Here is a 22,843-nt window from a genome sequence, read left to right on the forward strand (position 1 = left end):
AAAAATAAGTCGTATTTTCAATCTGCGAATACGTGCAGAGAGCAAGATTATGGCTCCAAAATATGGCTCAAGCCTCGAAATTGGGATATTTGGGATATTTCGAAAACTGCAGGGAGTTTGTGCAAAATGTGACTCACTGCCGCTTTCAGTACTTGGCATATGTTGGGTATAAAAAGTCGTAATATCAAACTGCGAATACGTGCAGAGAGCCAGAATTTGGCTCTAAAATATGGCTCAGGCCTCGAAATTGGGAAATTTGGGATATTTTGAAAACTGCAGGGAGGTTTGGGACAAATGTGACCAAACACCGCTTTCAGTACTTCGCATATGTTGGGTATATAATGTCGTAATTTCAAACTGCGAATACGTTCAGAAAGCCAGAATTTGGCTCCAAAATATGGCTCAGGCCTCGAAATTGGGATGTTTGGGATATTTCTAAAACTGCAGGAGGGATTGAGACAAATGTGACCAAACGCCGCTTTCAGTACTTCGCATATGTTGGGTATAAAAAAGTCGTAATTTCAAACTGCGGATACGTGCAGAGAGCCAGAATTTGGCTCCAAAACCTGGCTCAGGCCTCGAAATTGGTATGTTTGGGATATTTTGAAAACTGCAAGGGGGATTGAGACAAATGTGACCAGACGCCGCTTTCAGTACTTGCTATATGTTGGGTATAAAAAAGTCGTAATTTCAAACTGCGAATACGTGCAGAGATCCAGAATTTGGCTCCAAAATATGGCTCAGGCCTCGAAATTGGGATGTTTGGGATATTTTGAAAACTGCAGGGGGTTTGGGACATATGTGACCAAACGCCGATTTTATTACTTGGCATATGTTGGGTATAAAAAAATCGTAATTTCAAACGGCGAATACGTGCAGAGATCCCAAATTATGCTCCAAAATATAGCTCAGGCCTCGAAATTGGGATGTTTGGGATATTTCGAAAACTGCAGGGGAGTTTGTGCAAAATGTGACTCAATGCCGCTATCAGGACTTGGCATATGTTGGGTATTAAAATTCGTAATTTCAAACTGCGAATACGTGCATAGAGCCAGAATTTGGCTCCAAAATATAGCTCAGGCCTCGAAATTGGGATGTTTGGGATATTTTGAAAACTGCAGGGGGTTTTGGGACAAATGTGACCAAACGCCGCTTCCAGTACTTCGCATATGTTGGGTATAAAAAAGAAGTAATTTTAAAATGTGAACACGTGCAGAGATCCAGAATTTGGCTCCAAAATATGGCTCAGGCCTCGAAATTGGGATGTTTGGGATATTTTGAAAACTGCAGGGGAGTTTGTTCAAAATGTGACTCAATGCCGCTTTCAGTACTTGGCATATGTTGGGTATAAAAAGTCGTAATATCAAACTGCGAATACGTGCAGAGAGCCAGAATTTGGCTGCAAAATATGGCTTAGGCCTCGAAATTGGGATATTTGGGATATTTTGAAAACTGCAGGGAGGTTTGGGACAAATGTGACCAAACGACGCTTTCAGTACTTGGCATATGTTGGGTATAAAAAGTCGTAATTTCAAACTGCGAATACGTGCAGAGAGCCAGAATTTGGCTGCAAAATATTTCTCAGGCCTCGAAATTGGGATATTTGGGATATTTTGAAAACTGCTGGGGGGATTGGGACAAATGTGACCAAACGCCGCTTTCAGAACTTGGCATATGTTGGGTATAAAAAAGTGATGTGGAAAGCAGTGATGTGGAATGCATGGGGGATTCTTTTTATATTGCAGAATTGTGACTGATAGGGGCTAGTGCGTGATTCTTTCCTACTAATCCAGACCCACTCAGATGCACCTGCTATATTTAGATTAACAACACTGCTGATCTATGATTCATCCAGTGTCTAATGTCACTTAGTGGAGAGATTTAGCAAGAGGTCAGCAGAAGATCAACTTTTTCTTAATACCATGTTGGCGATCACGGCAAACAATGAGGGTGAAAAAAAATTCATTTGCTGAGAGATTGTAATTCAGTAGAACTCCATTCACACTGACTGATGCCAAAATCTAATACATCCATATCAGCCTGGATAGCTCCAGGGAGCCTCTGGCTTTCGCCCAGAAAATGATGTTTCATTACATTCCATTTTTTTTTACCCTGTCTGTAAGACATTGTTTTCCACAGGTAAAATAATAACTATTTGGTATTTCTGAACATCATTCTCATAAATTTCTGCTCTGTTTAATTGAAGCCTTTTTATTTCAGCCATCCAACTATTATGAAGCCAAATGAGCTACGTAACAGCAATCCACGATTAGCAGAACTCTCTCCCAAACAGGTAAGTGTGAGGGATGAGGTTTGATGCAAATGACAGATAAGGACACACTTTAAAAGGATTCAGTATAAGTAGACAAATAAACACACAATTTAACAGGAGCATCTCTAAGCAGTAGCGTATATACTAAGCCTACAAACATAGGATTATGCCTAAACAGTAGGAGTGAGTGCTCCCAAAGACACAAAGCCAGTGTTCTAAACACTTATATTCGTCGAGCCCTTACCCACTGCTCAGAATGGAGCAACGTGAGTAGGGAGTTTGAAAGTTAACTGAAGTGTTGGTGAACAATGGATATAGCAACAAAGAAATAAACGCGACATAAGATGACACCTGGACCAGGTACAATCCTGAACCTAGAACAGAAACCACAACACCTCCAATAATATTATATTACAAATCGGATTTGGAAGGAAGGATTGGTCTACAGGAAGGATTGGGCTACAGGAAGGATTGGTCTACAGGAAGGATTGGGCTACAGGAAGGATTGGGCTACAGGAAAGATTGGGCTACAGGAAGGATTGAGCTACATCTCCAAATGTATATTTGCCAGATAATTTGGTACTAAAAACAAAACGCATATATTATTGTTTAGACTAAATCCGCTACTCATTACTTTCCTGAAGTTGTCGTATATACACTACAAACTCTGCGTGTAAATCACGACAATTAACACGTGATGAAAAATGTGACGACAGTGTCAGACCACGAAGGAAGAATTGAAACAGGAATTTCCTTAAATATTTTCGTATTTAATAATACATCTTCAGAAAGATGTTTCAATTCTTCCTTCGAGGTCTGACACTGTCACTACAGAACAGGAATGTATTTACACGTTGCAACAATGAATAATGAGAACAAGCAATATATGGATGGCGTAATAATAGGGGAGCATTAGCGCCTCTGGTGGTCAGATGCTTAACTGTATTAGAGGTTGACACTTTAGATATTATAGTGAAGTAAGTGTGAGTGGCGCGTCTGGGAGTCCCACTTCTTAACGTGTGGCTCATTTGTCGACCAGCCGCCGCCTGGCAAGGGTCACGTTGATTACCAGTGAGCAAAAAATAAATGTGTTACAGATATCATTAATCAATCATAATATAGAAAGGATTGTTCGGGGTGTGTACTTCATGTTGTTATTCGTTATTATTTCGTATATTATATGTATTTAGACAAAATATAGAGGCGACTGTCAGGTGGCAGCCATAGGTGTTCCCGCTAGTTAAGTCATTAGGGCGCTTGTGGTGGCCTTAATAGCCATGCCAGTAGTTAGCCAGCAATCTTAAGGTTATCTTGAGATGATTTCGGGGCTTAGCGTCCCCCGCGGCCCGTTCCTCGACCAGGCCTTCTTTTTCTTACACATCCCCAGGAAGCAGCCCATAGCAGCTGTCTAACTCCCAGGTACTTATTTACTGATAGGTAAACAGGGTCATCAGGGAGAAAGAAAGTGCCCATTTGTTTCCACCTCCACCGGGGATCGAACCCGGAACCTCAGGATTACGAATCCGAAGCGCTGTCCACTCGGCTGTCAGGCCCCTTAAAACAACCCAAAGAGAAATCTTCGACATAGTTTGATGAAAATCTGAATGAAACGAAAAATATTGGCCACAGATTGTGTGAAAATGGTGGAGGGGGGGGGGGGGGATTGAGGGGGTGCAGGTTAATATGATGAGCATGATTCAGAATGATAGAAAGAGAAGGGCTCCTATGATGAATTGACCTAAGGGCCACCATCTACAGTGGCCTCGACGGGGACAAGACGGCGGCGCCTTGTCAAAGGTCAGCCTTCCTACTCCCCCCCCCCCTTATTTTATTGAGGATTTGTCTTGTCTATATTGTGAACAAGAGGAATGACTCGGCATTTCAGACTTGAGTGGTTAAGCGGGTTCATGGGTTAATAATCCTATGGGGGAAACAACACACCTATTGTCTGTGTTACATTGTGGCTTATTGAGCTTGAAGCTGTTTTCCAGCCTGTCTGTGTCAAATATGACATTTTAGAGAAGTGGTCTGTATTAATGACCTCCAACTTGGTCAGTATTACAAAAGCCTCGGCTGTTATTTATTTATTTATATAACTACAAGTTATATTGGGTTTCTGATCAATCCATCCTCTTAAAACTAACGTCACTTTTGACTGGTATGCGCGGCGCTATGGCCAAATTTGGACGTAATTTGAAATGAAATCGACTCACAAAAGTGACGCACTGTTCCGTATTCTATTTGAGTCGTCCGGCTTACTCGGCAAACTTAGAGGAGGATTCTTTCCATTAACATTTTTCATAACGTTTTGAAACTTTATGAGAATTTCCTGCCCACCTAACCTATCAGAGGACCCTTAACTTATTGTTGTTGAAAAAAAAAATCCCAAATTTTTTTCATTTTGTTTTCATTTTCAAATTACGTCCATATTCGGCCATACGGGTAAACGGCCAAAAGCGACGCTATTTTTAAGAGGACAAGTGACAAGGAGTACATAGCACTATGTGTTTACATTCTTGTAAAGTCACTAGTACGCATAGCACTTCGGGCAGGTCCTTAATTTAACAGATAATATTAAGTAGGTAATTTCTAGGAAAATTTATAGGCTAATTTATCAAAATCTATAACAATTTAAACATTTATAGTGTTAGTCCTTCAAAGATTCCAGGTAGTGACAGTTGAACAAGTTCTGGCATGATTGTTGTTGCTGTCTTGAACTTTCTCCAAAGCGGAAAATCATTGATGTGTTTTTGAAGTGAGGTTTCCATATTAGGACACAGTAGGCCAGATGGGGCCACAAGAGACTCGTACAGTTCAATATTCAATGTTGTTCGTTTAAGTCAATGATTCGTTTAACTATTCTTAAGGATTGTTTTCATATTAACTGTGAGTCCCATATGTTTAATAGCTGGTACATTATAACTCCTAGGTAATATTGACTTAAATTTACCAGAGGGTCACCATTTCTCCATGGTTCCCTCTACGGCAACAGGAAGCCGGCGGTTTGTCAAAGGTTCCCCTACGGTTCCTGAGGAGTTTGTCAATCTGTATTTTGAGCGCGCAAACTGCTGCGTTATGACATTAAAGGTAGTTTCATAATATGTACACGGTGTCTTGTAGCTAAGCTAAAGGTGGCATATAATGTTTAGCAACAAGTCGACCTAGATTGTTTAGTGTTAACGACTAGGGCGATGGAGTGGTCATAGCAGGATAGCAATTGTGCAGATAAATGGGGAAGATAATTGCAGACGAGGAGTCACAATAACGGGGGCTGAAATATGTTGACCAAACCACACACTAGAAAGTGAAGGGACGACTAGATAATTGTTTATCTAATAGATGGAAGATGTTAATTGTTTGCATCTTGTTTACTCTGCGATGTAAAATGAATTCACCTGTAAATGGTCATTTTTGACAATATAATCACTAGGCTTCTAGCGTTAGTTTAGTGCTCAGAGACCATATACTGTACTTAAGAGGTTTTAAACATGTTATTTATATAATTTAGGCCAATAGACAGCTATATAAATTAATAATACACAGTACTTTTATCTAAGGTTAGCTAAAGGTTTGTTTTAGTGGAAGACCCTAATAAGGTAATGTGTTTCTATGTAACTTTAAAAGAACATTGATGCTTAACCATAGCCTCATGAGTCGGAGACAAAAATGTGTTCCGTTAGGCTATTCCAGTCTTATCAGTCTTGCCTACTCGCTATTGTTGATACAATCTGTAATTAATCTCCATTGCAATTTCACCTTTTCCAGTGATTGGTTCCAGTGTTCTTGAAATTCATATTTGTATTTTCCTACTCGATTGTATTTGAAATAAACTGTTTATACTTACCCTCTTGCTACATAGCCTTCCTGGTTTGGTGCATTCTTTTGATAATTACTTATACTTGCCCTTAATACATGTAAAAAATATTTTTTCAGGAGTGTGGCACGTGTGGACAAGTATTGGATCAGAGGAGTCAAGGTAAAGTTAACAACTAGTTCTGGGGAGGAGCGGGTGGAACTAGATGGACGTAGAAAACTTTACATTCTTGTTATACTAACACTGGTTTGTGCCTCGGAGAGGCTGCAGGATCCAGTAAGTTCAGTAGAACTTCGGTTTCAACTCCTTTTGACCATGCCGTAGCTCAGTCGATTACGGCAGCGTCTGAGATGCTCTCGGATGCAGGTTTGAATCCTCGTCCCGGCCCTTGTGGAGTTGTACACTCTTGTTAGCAGGCTGAGAGCTTTTCTTTCCCATAGATTTATTTATAGAAGAGTTAGCAATAAGTCGGCTGGGTTTATTAACGTATTGTTTTTAGGTCCCATTTAGATTATGCCGTTCAGTTTTGATCGCCATGCTAAAGAATGGACATAATTCACTAGAACACGTCAGTTAGGATGACAAAGTTAATCCCGCAAATTAGAAAGTTTCCGTATGAAGAGATGTTGGAAAAACCTTAACGTGACATGATTGAAGTGTACAAGTGGATGAATGGGCATAACAATGAAGCTATTGATAAGGCTTTAAATGAAAATAAGTTCAGATTTAGGAAATACCTGGGTAAATACTGGTTTGGTAACTGGGTTGTGGATTTGTGGAACAAATTACTGGATCATTTGCAGACGACGAGTCTCAATAACGTGGCTGAAGTATGTTGACCAGACCACACACTAGAACGTGAAGGGACAACGACGTTTCGGTCCGTCCTGGACCATTCTCAAATTGATTCTGGATCATACTACTGGATCACTGGATCCATATTATTGGATCATAATAAGCATAGGACTCTTTGATTGGTTGAAGCTTAGGTTAGAAGTATATGAATGAGTGTAGGTGGATATAAATAGGAAGTGCCACGTACAGGACAATAGGCCATCTGCAGTTTCTTGACTTACGTTCTACTAGTTTACACTCAGAACGCGACTATCCAATCAGCTTACATCTGAATCCTCAATTGCTGCTAGGTGATCAGGGGCAAACATTTAACCTTGAATGTTTAATACAAACCAAATGATGGGTAGCAAAGATGTTTGATAAGGTAAGAGCTGGGTGGCGAGGCAAGTTTTGGGGTAGTGAAGACTTAGAATATTGTTCAATGTGGGTGACAAAGACTTGCTGTGAAGAGTAGGTAAAGAATAAATTGAGAGATAGGAGAATAATCTTAAGATTAGACTTGGACTGGTTGGCATATGCATTATATATCATTGATGCATATGCCAGGGGGAGGGGAGATCTCCCCAAAGGCATAAACTGCTAGGTCAGGTCATCCACAAACCCATATCCAATGACTCCAAGGTCATGGGAAGCTTGACCTTCCCATGAAGTTGGAGGATTGTTGGTGGGTTTGTGGATTAGGAATGAGGGAAGAGGCGGGCTGGATGAGGCAGTTTATGTCTTGGGAAATATTTGTAATCATTTTATTTAGAGATGAGTGTGAGCAGAAATGACACGCTATAGTAGTCATTTATAGTTAAGATGATAATGTATTTTCCATATGAGAAAAAATTATGCGTGGCGAAAACTTAAGTTGAGATAAAAGTATGTTGTCAACAGCTCTACAATAAAAGATTTCGTTGTGGAGGAGATTCCCGCCCGAAAGGTCGGCCATCTTGACGCGCAGTTTGAACGCTCCTGGCTGGACTTTCTTTCCACACCTCGCCAGGAGCTCATCTTTGAATTCAGCTGGCTTTTTTGGGCCAGTGTGTGCTCACTGCAGCTACCCAGGGGCTCACAGCATCGGGGGAGGCCAGAGCCTCCCTAATGGACGCCTCCCCGAGCAGGGGCGCCATGTACGTTGACAACAAGTCATAGAGAGGAAAGCGGCGTTTGGTCACATTTGTCCCAAACCTCCCTGCAGTTTTCAAAACATCCCAAACATCCCAATTTCGAGGCCTGAGCATTATTTTGGAGCCAAATTCTGGCTCTCTGCACGTATTTACAGTTTGATATTACGACTTTTTATACCCAACATATGCCAAGTACTGAAAGCGGCGTTTGGTCACATTTGTACCAAACCTCTCTCCAGTTTTCAAAATATCCCAAACATCCCAATTTCGAGGCCTGAGCCATATTTTGGAGCCAAATTCTGGCTCTATGCACATATTCGCAGTTTGATATTACGACTTTTTATACCCAACATATGCAAAGTACAGAAAGCAGCAGTGAGTCACATTTTGCACAAACTCCCCTGCAGTTTTCGAAATATCCGAAATATCCAAATTTCGAGGCCTGAGCCATATTTTGGAGCCAAATTCTGGCTCTCTGCACGTATTCGCAGTTTGAAATTGCGACTTTTTTATACCCAACATATGCGAAGTACTGAAAGCGGCGTTTGGTCACATTTGTCCCAAAACTCCCTGCAGTTTTCAAAATATCCCAAACATCCCAATATCGAGGCCTGAGCCATATTTTGGAGCCAAATTCTGGCTCTCTGCACGTATTCGCAGTTTGATAATACGACTTTTTATACCCAACATATGCCAAGTACTGAGAGTGGCAGTGAGTCACATTTTGCAGAAACTTCCCTGCAGTTTTCGAAATATGCCAAATATCCCAATTTCGAGGCCTGAGCCATATTTCAGATCCAAATTCTGGCTCTTTGCACGTATTCGCAGTTTGAAATTACGACTTTTTATACCCAACATATGCCAAGTACTGAAAGCGGCGTTTGGTCACATTTTTCCCAATCCCCCCTGCAATTTTCAAAATATCCCAAGCATCCCAATTTCGAGGCCTGATCCAAATTTTGGAGCCAAATTCTAGCTCTATGCACGTATTCGCAGTTTGAAATTACGAATTTTTATACCCAACATATGCCAAGTCCTGAAAACGGCAGTGAGTGACATTTTGCACAAACTCCCCTGCAGTTTTCCAAATATCCCAAATATCTCAATTTCGAGGCCTGAGCCATATTTTGGAGCCAAATTCTGGCTCTCTGCACGTATTCGCAGTTTGAAATTACGACTTTTTATACCCAACATATGCCAAGTACTGAAAGCGGCAGGTTACCTTGAGGTTACCTTGAGGTGCTTCTAGGGCTTAGCGTCCCCGCGGCCCGGTCGTCGACCAGGCCTCCTGGTTGCCAGACTGATCAACCAGGCTGTTGGACGCGGCTGCTCGCAGCCTGACGTACGAGTCACAGCCTGGTTGATAGGTATCCTTTGGAGGTGCTTATCCTGTTCTCACTTGAACACTGTGAGGGGTCGGCCAGTTATACCCCTTATGTGTAGTAAATGTGGCAGTGAGTCACATTTTGCACAAACTCCCCTGCAGTTTTCAAAATATCCCAAATATCCCAATTTCGAGGCCTGAGCTATATTTCGGAACCAAATTCTGGCTCTCTGCACGTATTCGCAGTTTGAAATTGCGACTTTTTTATACCCAACATATGCCAAGTACTGAAAGCGGAGTTTGGACACATTTGTCCCAATCCCCTCTGCAGTTTTCAAAATATATCAAACAGCCCAATTTCGAGGCCTGAGCCATATTTTGGAGCCAAATTCAGGCTCTCTGCACGTATTCGCAGTTTGAAATTACGACTTTTCATACCCAACATATGCCAAGTACTGAAAGCGGCAGTGAGTCACTATTTGCACAAACTTCCTTCCAGTTTTCAAAATATCCCAAATATCCCAATTTCGAAGCCCGAGCCATATTTTGGAGCCAAATTCTGGCTCTCTGCACGTATTCGCAGTTTGAAATTACGACTTTTTATACCCAACATATGCCAAGTACTGAAAGCGGCAGTGAGTCACTATTTGCACAAACTCTCCTGCAGTTTTCGAAATATCCCAAAAATCCCAATTTCGAGGCCTGAGCAATATTTTGGAGCCAAATTCTGGCTCTCTGCACGTATTCGCAGTTTGAAATTACGACTTTTTTATACCCAACATATGCCAAGTAATGAAAGAGGCGTTTGGTCATATTTGCCCGAAACTCTCCTGCAGTTTTCAAAATATCCCAAACATCCCAATATCGAGGCCTAGCCATGTTTTGGAGCCAAATTCTGACTCTCTGCACGTATTCGCAGTTTAAAATTGAGACTTTTTTATACCCAACATATGCCAAGTACTGAAAGCGGCGTTAGGTCATATTTGTCCCAAACTCTCCTGCAGTTTTCAAAATATCCCAAACATCCGAATTTCGAGGCCAGAGCAATATTTTGGAGCCAAATTCAGGCTCTCTGCACGTATTCGCAGTTTGAAATTGCGACTTTTTTATACTCAACATATGCCAAGTACTGAAAGCGGCGTTTGGTCATATTTGTCACAATCCCCCCTGCAGTTTTCAAAATATCCCAAACTTCCCAATTTCGAGGCCTGAGCCATATTTTGGAGCCAAATTCTGGTTCTATGCACGTATTCGCAGTTTGATATTACGACTTTTTATACCCAACATATGCCAAGTACTGAAAGCGGCAGTGAGTCATATTTTGCACAAACTCCCCTGCAGTTTTCAAAATATCCCAAACATCCCAATTTCGAGGCCTGAGCCATATTTTGGGGCCAAATTCTGGCTCTCTGCACGTATTTGCAGTTTGAAATTACGATTTTTTTATACCCAACATATGCCAAGTACTGAAAGCGGCGTTTGGTCACATTTGTCCCAATCTCCCCCTGCAATTTTCAAAATATCCCGAACATCTCAATTTCGAGGCCTGAGCCATATTTTGGAGCCAAATTCTGGCTCTCTGCACGTATTCGCAGTTTGAAATTGCGACTTTTTTATACCCAACATATGCCAAGTACTGAAAGCGGCGTTTGGTCATATTTGTCCCAAACTCTCCTGCAGTTTTCAGAATATCCGAAACATCCCAATTTCGAGGCCAGAGCCATACTTAGGAGCCAAATTCTGGCTCTCTGCACGTATTCGCAGTTTGAAATTGCGACTTTTTTATACCCAACATATGCCAAGTACTGAAAGCGGCGTTAGGTCATATATGTCCCAAACTCTCCTGCAGTTTTCAAAATATCCCAAACATCCCAATTTAGAGGCCTGGGCCATTTTTTGGAGCCAAATTCTGGCTCTCTGCACGTATTCGCCGTTTGAAATTGCGACTTTTTTATTCCCAACATATGCAAAGTACTAAAAGCGGCGTTTGGTCATATTTGTCCCAAACCCCCCTGCAATTTTCAAAATATCCCAAACTTCCCAATTTCGAGGCCTGAGCCATATTTTGGAGCCTAATTCTAGCTCTCTGCACGTATTCACAGTTTGAAATTATGACTTTTTATACCCAACATATGCCAAGTCCTGAAAGCGGCAGCGAGTCACATTTTACACAAACTCCCCTGCAGTTTTCAAAATATCCCAAATATCCCAATTTCGAGGCCTGAACCATATTTTGGAGCCAAATTCTGGCTCTCTGCACGTATTCGCAGTTTGAAATTGCGACTTTTTTATACCCAATATATGCCAAGTACTGAAAGCGGCGTTTGGACACATTTGTCCCAATCCCGCCTGCAGTTTTTAAAATATCTCAAACATCCCAATTTCGAGGTCTGAGCCATATTAGTTTCAAATTTTCAGTTTCAAATTACGACTTTTTATACCGAAAATATGTCAATTACTAAAAACGGCGATGGGTCATATTTTTCCCAAACCCCCCAACAGTTTTCAAAATGTCTGAAATGTCGAAAATTTGACTCCTGAGCGTGATATTTGAACTGAATTCTGACTCTCTGCACCTATTTTCAGTTTCAAATTACGACGTTTCATACCGAAAATATGCCAATTACTGTAAACGGTGATGGGTCATATTTTGCCCAAACCCCCTGCAGTTTTCAAAATGTCTGAAATGTCGGAAATTTGACTCCTGAGCGTGATTTTTGAGCAGAATTCTGACTCTCTGCACCTATTTTCAGTTTCAAATTACGACTTTTTATACCGAAAATATGCCAATTACGGAAAACGGCGATGGGTCATATTTTGCCCAAACCCCCCTGCAGTTTTCAAAATGTCTGAAATGTCGGAAATTTGACTCCTGAGCGTGATTTTTTATCCGAATTCTGACTCTCTGCACCTATTTTCAGTTTCAAATTACGACTTTTCATACCGAAAATATGCCAATTACTGAAAACGGCGATGGGTCATATTTTGTCCAAACCCCCCTGCAGTTTTTAAAATGTCTGAAATGTCGGAAATTTGACACCTGAGCGTGATTTTTGAACCGAATTCTGACACTCTGCACCTATTTTCACTTTCATATTACGACGTTTCATACCAAAAATATGCCAATTACTGTAAACGGCGATGGGTCATATTTTGCCCAAACCCCCCTGCAGTTTTCAAAATGTCTGAAATGTCGGAAATTTGACTCCTGAGCATGATTTTTTATCCGAATTCTGACTCTCTGCACCTATTTTCAGTTTCAAATTACGACTTTTTATACCGAAAATATGCCAATTACTTAAAACGGCGAAAGGTCATATTTTCCCCAAACCCCCCCAGCAGTTTTCAAAATGTCTGAAATGTCGAAAATTTGACTCCTGTGCGTGATTTTTGAGCTGAATTCTGATTCTCTGCCCCTATTTTCAGTTTCAAATTACGACGTTTCATACCGAAAATATGCCAATTACTGAAAACAGCGATGAGTCATATTTTGCCCAAACCCCCCTGCAGTTTTTAAAATGTCTGAAATGTCGGAAATTTGACTCCTGAGCGTGATTTTAGAGCCAAATTCTGACTCTCTGCACCTATTTTCAGTTTCAAATTACGAATTTTTATACCGAAAATATGCCAATTACTGAAAACAGCGATGGGTCAAATTTTGTCCAAACCCCCCCCCCTGCAGTTTTCAAAATGTCTGAAATGTCGGAAATTTGACTCCTGAGCGTGATTTTTGAGCCGAATTCTGACTCTCTGCACCTATTTTCAGTTTCAAATTACGAATTTTTATACCGAAAATATGCCAATTACTGAAAACGGCGATGGGTCAAATTTTGCCCAAACCCCCCTGCAGTTTGCAAAATGTCTGAAATGTCGGAAATTTTACTCCTGAGATTCATTTTTTATCCGAATTCTGACTCTCTGCACCTATTTTCAGTTTCAAATTACGACGTTTCATACCGAAAATATGCCAATTACTGAAAACGGCGATGGGTCATGTGTTGGGTCATATTTTGCCCAAACCCCCCCTGCAGTTTTTAAAATGTCTGAAATGTCGGAAATTTAACTCCAGAGCGTGATTTTTGAGCAGAATTCTGATTTTCTGCACCTATTTTCAGTTTCAAATTACGACGTTTCATACCGAAAATATGCCAATTACTGTAAACGGCGATGGGTCATATTTTGCCCAAACCCCCCTGCAGTTTTCAAAATGTCTGAAATGTCGGAAATTTGACTCCTGAGCGTGATTTTTTATCTGAATTCTGACTCTCTGCACCTATCTTCAGTTTCAAATTACGACTTTTCATACCGAAAATATGCCAATTACTGAAAACGGCGATGGGTCATATTTTGTCCAAACCCCAATGCAGTTTTTAAAATGTCTGAAATGTCGGAAATTTGACTCCTGAGCGTGATTTTAGAGCCGAATTCTGACTCTCTGCACCTATTTTCAGTCTCAAATTACGATGTTTCATACCGAAAATATGCAAATTACTGTAAACGGCGATGGGTCATATTTTGCCCAAACCCCCCTGCAGTTTTCAAAAAGTCTGAAATGTCGGACATTTGACTCTTGAGCGTGATTTTTGAGCCGAATTCTGACTCTCTGCACTTATTTTCAGTTTCAAATTACGACTTTTTATACCGAAAATATGCCAATTACGGAAAACGGCGATGGGTCATATTTTGCCCAAACCCCCCTGCAGTTTTCAAAATGTCTGAAATGTCGGAAATTTGACTCCTGAGCGTGATTTTTGAGCTGAATTCTGACTCTCTGCACCTATTTTTAGTTTCAAATTACGACTTTTTACACCGACCCCCTCCCCTTCCGGCCCGTTGGCGTCGTGAGGGGGCTTGGTGGACGGCTGCCGGAGTGTGATGCTCCGTTGGGCAGTCCTCTGTCCTTTTCTGGCCTTGCACTCCTGCTGCTGTCTTCTCCAATTGTGCCGGATCGCTTTTCCTTTTCCTTATGTTTCGTTTTTCTCCCCCCTCTTCTCCTATCTGCTTGTCGTTTCCTGCCGACCTTTTGCTTGTTTTGGATTATTTCTTTGGACTTCTTCTATTTTGACGCCCGGGTGCTTGAGGAGGCATACTCTTGCACCTGTAGAACTGTAGTACCCGACGTCTCGAGCGAGGGGAACCTTTTATTGTCAATCCCCCTTTCGTCGCTGAACCCGATCTCGACGGACTGACGGTTCTTAAGGTGGCGTTTGTGGGGCGTATACTCACGACGCACCCCTAGGGGGCCCCGGCGTGATCAGCGATAGCTTCCTGTTGGGTGTCCTGCCTCTAATTGTGGCTCCATGGTGGGTATGGGGGCACATTCGTGGATGAATTTGTCACTTTTCGTCTCTATGTCGTTGAATGTTTCCGTTGTACCCTCTCAGGCTCGTGGGGTGGGCGACCAAGCCCCCGAGTCGGCCTGTATTGGAAGACCAGGCTCTGTAGCTCCCGCTGCGTTGGGCCCCGACCTTGCTCCTCCTTTGACCGTCCTGACTTCTTCCCCCAGCTCCCCTCCCTCCTCTGAGGTTGGGTCGAGCCTCCAGCCCCCGGTGGTGACCACTTCGTCCCCTGGTGTGGCTAAGTCTTTCGTTGTGACTACTGCGCCTTTTGACCCCTCTCTCTCTAGGGGTTCTCAACGCCGTTCGCGCCCCAACCGCACTCGCTCGATTCCTTCCCGTGCTGATGCGTATCAGGCCTTGTTTGGTCCTGCTTCATGGGCCAAATACTTTGATCTCCGCCCTCTTGATTCTGCGCCTCCTGACGATTTCTCCCTCCATCGGCATCTTGTAGATTCCGTGGATGCGTGTGTTACTTTCAACCCCACTCGTCTCGGTACACGTGTCGTTGCTGCTCCTTCTCAGGATGCGGCTTCCCGCTTGGCTGCCTTATCTTGCCTTGGCGAGATCCCTGTTCGGGTCTCCAAGAACGTTCAGATGAATTCCAGTGTTGGCACTATTCTCCTCCCACCCCATGTTGCAACCGGTGTTCGGAATCTGCAGGATTGCCACGATGATATTCGGCATATCCTTGATGCCCAAGGCCATTCTGTCCTCCAGGTTGACTCGTTTACTCGTCCCCCTCGTGGTCGTCGACGTCAACCCCTTCGCGTTGTGAAGATCACCTTTGATGGTAGGACCCTTCCATCCTCTGTCATTCTTGCTGGTGCTAGGTGCTCTGTCCAGGAGTATATTCCTTCTCCTCGACTTTGTAATAAGTGCTGGAGGTTTGGGCATGGTGCCCTCCGCTGCTCTGGGACTGTCTCTCTCTGTCCTTTGTGTGGGAGTGAAGGTCACTCTAAGTCGGAGTGCACTTCTCCCCAAGCTCGCTGCCTCAACTGCGGTGAGGCCCATCCTACGTTCTCCCGTGCCTGTGTCCATTACAAGCTTGAGGCGGCCGTCCTTAACCTGAAGCACCGGGAGCGTTTGTCTTTTCCTGAGGCGAGGCGCCAGGTTCGCCGGCTCCCGCCTTATACTAACATCTCTTATGCTCGCGTGTTGCGCTCTTCCTCTCCTCGTCCTTCCCCCCTTCCTCAGACTCTCAACCGTTTCCGGGCCTTGGACCCTGATACGCCCACTGCCCCCTCCTCTGTTCCTTTGAGTTCTTTCCCGAGGGGTCCCCCTCCTGGTCCTCTGTCTGGGGTTCCCCTTCTTTCCACCCGGTCTGTCATGTCTCCTGTGTCTTCTTCCTCGTCCCCCTCCGATCCTCCTTCCCATCCTCTTCCTCCATCTCTCGGCTCTCCCCGCCGCCTGTCGGTGCAGGCGGATGTCCATCGCACTCCTAACGGCCGTCGTGTGTGCTCTCGTTCGGCTTCTCCTGTTGAGACGCTGGAATCCGTTGCCCGGTACGTAGTTGCTGGGACACCTGTCTCTTTAAGTCAGAAGCGTAAGCCTGGCTCCTCTCCTTCCTCTTCCCCGGCGGGTAAGAAGGCTTCGCTTTCTTCCTTAGCTCCTACTTCTGGCTCTGTTGCTTCTTCCCCTCCCGTTTCAGTGGTTGCACCCCCTGTTCCTGCTATGGAGGTTTCTTTGGCCCCTGCTTCCCTTTCGGTTGCTGCTCTTGCTGGGGTGCGCTCCCCTCTTTCTACTCCCCCTCTTCCTACTGCTGTCCTTGACCGCTCCTCTCCGTTGTCTCCTCCTCCTCCTCCTCCTCCTCCTCCGGACCCTGCCCGCCCACCTCTGATCTGTTCTCCCGTTTCCTTCCCTCCATCTTTGCTCAGTTTACCCATGCCCCCTAACCCTGACTTTGCTGACCCTGATCCCGACCCTGATATTCTTTAACGTGCTCTGTTGGTCTTTCGCCTTTGTTTCTTCCTTGTTCTCTGTTTTTGTCCTTTCTCTTCTCGTCGTTGTCCATTCTTCAATGGAACGTTCGAGGTTATTACGCCAATTTCCTCGAACTCCAACTTCTGGTTTCGCGGTTTTCGCCCCTTTGTGTCTGTCTCCAGGAGCCGATGCTTGGTGCTCGTCCTGGTCGTTTTCGTGGCTATTCCTTTCTCTCCCCCCCCCCAGCCATTGCTGGGGCTTCTAATTCTTCTGCTCTCTTGATTCGGGCTGATGTTCCCTTTGTTCCTTTACTTTTTCCTTCGCCTCTCCATTGTTCTGCTGCTCGTATCTTTGTGGGGAAATGGTACACAGTTTGTTCCATTTATCTCCCCCCGAGTGTCCCGCTCTCTCTTCCTGATTTGAAACACATCCTAGACTCCTTGCCGGAGCCTGTGCTCCTGCTGGGTGACTTCAATTGTCGTCATTCTCTTTGGGGTGACGTTCTGACGAATACCCGGGGTCGCCTCCTTGAGCCGTTTCTCCTCTCTTCTTCCCTGTCTCTTCTGAATTCTGGTGAGCCCACTCATTTGGACTCTCGAACTCGTACCCTTTCTTGTCTTGATCTTTCTCTCTGCTCTTCTTCTCTTTACTTAGATTTCACATGGCAGGTTCTTGATGACCTCCATGGAAGTGATCATTTCCCCATCCTTGTTTCCTTTTTCTCTTTTCGCCCTTCCCTCTCTTTCCCTAGGTGGCAGTTTGCTAAGGCGGACTGGACCCTATTTTCCCTCAGTGCTACTCTCTCTGACCTCTCCCTTCTGCCCCTCTCTCGCGCTCTCCTCCTTTTTCATGACACTGTCTTCGACGCTGCCCTCCGCTCTATTCCTCGCTCTTCCTCTCGGGGTCCACGGAAGTGCGTTCCCTGGTGGAATGCGGACTGTGCTCGGGCTGTCCGCTGTAAGCGTGCAGCCTGGAAGAAGCACCGCCGTAGGCAGACGACCGATTCTTTTCTTTTCTTTCGGAAAGCGAGTGCGGTGGCCCGTAGGGCCATCCGTACGGCTAAACGTGAATGTTGGGCATCTTATGTCTCGACAATTACGTCCGAAACCCCTCTGGCCCAGATCTGGAAGCGTATCCGCAAGATAGCGGGTAAGTTCGTTCCCGATGTTTCACCGGTCCTTCACCTCCATGATACTCTTGTGGCGGACCCGTTGCAGGTCGCTTCCGAACTGGGTTCCCACTTTTCTTCTGTTAGCTCTGGTCTTCATCTTCCCCAATCTTTCCTTCTTCGTAAACCTGTCCTTGAGTCTCGTCCTTTAGATTTCTGCACTCATCTTCAGCTTCCCTATAATGATCCCTTCTCTCTCTCTGAACTTCGTTCTGCCCTGGCCCTCTGCGGTTCTACGGCGGCGGGCTCCGATGGTATTCATTATGAGATGCTTCGCCATCTCCCTCCGAGCACGTCTCAGTATTTACTGAGTCTGTATAATCGGATCTGGGAGTCGTCGTCAGTCCCTGAGGACTGGCTCGATGCCGTTGTCCTCCCTGTTCGCAAACCGGGGTCTCTGGGTACTTCCCCTAAGGACTTTCGCCCTATTGCTCTCACAAGTTGTGTCTGCAAACTCTTTGAACGTATGGTTAACGTTCGTCTGATGTGGTTCCTGGAACACCATCACCTCCTCTCCCCTTCTCAATTTGGTTTCCGCAAGTGCCGCAGCACGACAGATGTCCTGGTGAACTTGGAGGTCTATATACGTACTGCTTTTGCTGCGAAGACCTCCGTTGTTGCCGTCCTTTTTGACCTAGAAAAGGCTTACGACACCACTTGGCGTTATCATATCCTATCTCAACTTCATTCTTTTGGCCTTCGTGGTCATCTCCCTCTCTTTCTCCGCAGCTTCCTCTCTCGTCGTTCCTTTCGGGTGCGCCTTGGTACCGCTCTCTCTCCCTCTTTTCAGCAATACGAAGGTGTGCCCCAGGGTAGTGTTCTGAGCACTACTCTTTTTCTGGTTGCCCTCAATGGTCTTCTTTCCTCTCTTCCTTCTGGTGTCTTCTCCGCTCTCTATGTCGATGATCTTACCCTTTGTTGTCAGGGTGATGATTCGCCTCTCCTTCAACGCCGGCTTCAACTTGCGATTGATGCCGTGTCGTCTTGGGCCACAGGTCATGGCTTCAAGTTCTCTACTTCTAAGACTTGTGCCATGACTTTTACGCGGAAACGGGTTGTTCTTCGTCCCTCTTTGTCACTTTATGGTCATCCCCTTGAATACAAAGATTCCGCGAAGCTTTTGGGGTTATTCCTTGACACTCGTTTGTCTTGGTCTCCCCATATCTCTTACCTCCGTGTTGAGTGCTCTAAGTCCCTTACCCTCCTTCGGGTCTTGTCCCATACTTCTTGGGGGGCAGATAGGCGCACTCTCCTTGCTTTACATTCCTCTCTCGTCCTGTCTAAGCTCGATTATGGTTGCCCTGCTTACTCGTCTGCTTCTCCTTCTACTCTTCGCCGTCTTGATGCTTTGCACCATGCTGGGTTGCGCCTCAGTTCTGGTGCCTTTCGTTCGACTCCCGTCCTTAGCTTGTATGTTGACACTGGCTTCCTGTCTCTCCAGGACCGCCGTGATCGCTACTGTCTTCGCTATCTTGCGCGGTCCTTGCAACATCCTTCCTCTCGTCTCTGTCGTGCTTTAACTTTTACCCCTCCTGCGGTTCCTGTTCCTCTTCACCACCTCCCTCTTTCTGTCCGGTTATCTCGCCTGCAGGATTCTCTTTCCGTTCGTATTTCTGATGTTTCTCCTCGTGTTGTTCCTTCTTTGCCCCCGTGGAGGGTCCCTCTTCCGCGGTTTTGTACATCCTTGACTCGTATCACTAAAGCTTTTACCCCTCCTACAGTTCTAAAACGCCTTTTCCTCGAGCACTTTTCTTCTCACTCCCGCTCCGTTTCTGTCTTCACCGATGGGTCTAAGTCAGCGGACGGTGTTGGCTACTCTGTTGTTTTTCCTGATCGCACTTATATGTGTCGCTTGCCTCCGGAGACTAGCATCTTTACAGCGGAACTTTATGCTATTCTCTATGCTCTTCGTCTCCTGCTTTCTCGTTGTCAGTCTTCCTTTGTGGTTGTTGTTGACTCTCGTAGTGCCCTCATGGCTCTCGGGTGCTTTAATCCAGTTCATCCGGTAGTTGTCGAGATCCAGCATTGGCTGTTTCTCGTTCACAGTAAATTTAAGTCGGTTGAGTTTTGTTGGGTTCCCAGCCATATTGGCGTGTCTTTAAATGAGCGTGCGGATGCTGCCGCTAAGGAAGCTGTCCGCTCTTGTCCCATCTCTCGTAAAGGCATTCCGTATTCCGACTTTTACCCGGTTATCCATTCCTCAGTCCTTACCCGTTGGCAGGCTTCTTGGTTGTCTGTTACTGGTAACAAGCTACGTACTCTTAAATGTTGTGTTTCCTCGTGGCCGTCCTCCTTCCACCGTAACCGGCGGTGGGAAACAGCTCTAGCGAGGTTGCGTATTGGCCATACTCGCTTAACCCATGGTCACTTGATGGAGCGCCGCCCTGCTCCTTATTGTCCTAGTTGCATTGTCCCTCTTACGGTCGTGCATGTCCTTCTTGAATGTCCTGACTTCCAGGACGAGCGTGTGTCTTGCTTTCCGACCGCCCCTCGCGGTCACCTATCCCTCGATAGAATTCTTGGTGACTCGGATACTTTTGATATCGTTCGCCTTATGCGTTTTTGTTCTCGTATTGGCATCCTTGGTGATATTTAGCGCCCTCTGATTATTTTGCGTATTTGATGGTGCTACATAGCCTTCCCGGTTTGGTGCCTTCTTTTGATAATTACTTACTTACTTCAGTTTCAAATTACGACGTTTCATACCGAAAATATGTCAATTACTGAAAACAGCGATGAGTCATATTTTGCCCAAACCCCCCTGCAGTTTTTAAAATGTCTGAAATGTCGGAAATTTGACTCCTGAGCGTGATTTCTGAGCCGAATTCTGACTCTCTGCACCTATTTTCAGTTTCAAATTACGACGTTTCATACCGAAAATATGCCAATTACTGTAAAGGGCGATGGGTCATATTTTGCCCAAACCCCCTTGCAGTTTTCAAAATGTCTGAAATGTCGGAAATTTGATTCCTGAGCGTGATTTTGTATCCGAATTCTGACTCTCTGCACCTATTTTCAGTTTCAAATTACGACTTTTCATACCGAAATATGCCAATTACTGAAAACGGCGATGGGTCATATTTTGCCCAAACCCCCCTGCAATTTTAAAATGTCTGAAATTTCGGAAATTTGACTCCAGACCGTAATTTTTTAGCAGAATTCTGATTTTCTGCACCTATTTTCAGTTTCAAATTACGACTTCTCATACCGAAAATATGCCAATTACTGAAAACGGCGATGGGTCATATTTTGCCCAAACCCCCCTGCAGTTTTCAAAATGTCTGAAATGTCGGAAATTTGACTCCTGAGCGTGATTTTTGAGCCGAATTCTGACTCTCTGCACCTATTTTCAGTTTCAAATTACGACTTTTTATAACGAAAATATGCCAACTACTGAAAACGGCGATGGGTCAAATTTTGCCCAAACCCCCCCTGCAGTTTTCAAAGTGTCTAAAATGTCGGAAATTTGACTCCTGAGCGTGATTTTTGAGCCGAATTCTGACACTCTGCACCTATTTTCAGTTTCAAATTACGACTTTTCATACCGAAATATGCCAATTACTGAAAACGGCGATGGGTCATTTTTTCCCCAAACCCCCCTGCAGTTTATAAAATGTCGGAAATTTGACTCCTGAGCGTGATTTTTGAGCCGAATTCTGACTCTCTGCACCTATTTTCACTTTCATATTACGACGTTTCATACCGAAAATATGCCAATTACTGAAAACGGCGATGGGTCATATTTTGCCCAAACCCCCCTGCAGTTTTCAAAATGTCTGAAATGTCGGAAATTTGACTCCTGAGCGTGATTTTTGAGCCGAATTCTGACTCTCTGCACCTATTTTCAGTTTCAAATTAAGAATTTTTATACCGAAAATATGCCAATTACTGAAAACGGCGATGGGTCATATTTTGCCCAAACCCCCCTGCAGTTTGCAAAATGTCTGAAATGTCGGAAATTTGACTCCTGAGATTGATTTTTTTATCCGAATTCTGACTCTTTGCACCTATTTTCAGTTTCAAATTACGACGTTTCATACCGAAAATATGCCAATTACTGAAAACAGCGATGGGTCATGCCTTGTGTCATATTTTGCCCAAACCCCCCTGCAGTTTTTAAAATGTCTGAAATGTCGGAATTTTGACTCCTGAGCGTGATTTTTGAGCCGAATTCTGACTCTCTGCAACTATTTTCAGTTTCAAATTACGACTTTTTATACCGAAAATATGCCAATTACGGAAAACGGCGATGGGTCATATTTTGCCCAAACCCCCCTGCAGTTTTCAAAATGTCTGAAATGTCGGAAATTTGACTCCTGAGCGTGATTTTTGAGCCGAATTCTGACTCTCTGCACCTATTTTCAGTTTCAAATTACGACTTTTTATAACGAAAATATGCCAATTACTGAAAACGGCGATGGGTCAAATTTTGCCCAAACCCCCCCTGCAGTTTTCAAAATGTCTAAAATGTCGGAAATTTGACTCCTGAGCGTGATTTTTGAGCCGAATTCTGACACTCTGCACCTATTTTCAGTTTCAAATTACGACTTTTCATACCGAAATATGCCAATTACTGAAAACGGCGATGGGTCATATTTTGCCCAAACCCCCCTGCAGTTTATAAAATGTCGGAAATTTGACTCCTGAGCGTGATTTTTGAGCCGAATTCTGACTCTCTGCACCTATTTTCACTTTCATATTACGACGTTTCATACCGAAAATATGCCAATTACTGAAAACGGCGATGGGTCATATTTTGCCCAAACCCCCCTGCAGTTTTCAAAATGTCTGAAATGTCGGAAATTTGACTCCTGAGCGTGATTTTTGAGCCGAATTCTGACTCTCTGCACCTATTTTCAGTTTCAAATTAAGAATTTTTATACCGAAAATATGCCAATTACTGAAAACGGCGATGGGTCATATTTTGCCCAAACCCCCCTGCAGTTTGCAAAATGTCTGAAATGTCGGAAATTTGACTCCTGAGCGTGATTTTTGAGCCGAATTCTGACTCTCTGCACCTATTTTCAGTTTCAAATTAC

At 44.2% G+C, this 22,843-nt stretch overlaps 1 long non-coding RNA gene across 1 annotated transcript in view; it reads left to right on the forward strand.

Moving 5' to 3' along the window:
• The first annotated feature begins 3,294 nt into the window (after nucleotides 1-3,294).
• The window catches only part of LOC138352303 (uncharacterized), a 289,176-nt gene continuing 269,627 nt past the window's right edge, over nucleotides 3,295-22,843 (forward strand). The window contains exons 1-2 of the long non-coding RNA XR_011222755.1: nucleotides 3,295-3,409; nucleotides 6,206-6,248. This is a non-coding gene — a long non-coding RNA (uncharacterized lncRNA). The remainder of the gene's footprint in view (nucleotides 3,410-6,205; nucleotides 6,249-22,843) is intronic.

This window comes from Procambarus clarkii, chromosome 53 (genome assembly GCF_040958095.1).
Source record: "Procambarus clarkii isolate CNS0578487 chromosome 53, FALCON_Pclarkii_2.0, whole genome shotgun sequence".
Taxonomy (NCBI): domain Eukaryota; kingdom Metazoa; phylum Arthropoda; class Malacostraca; order Decapoda; family Cambaridae; genus Procambarus; species Procambarus clarkii.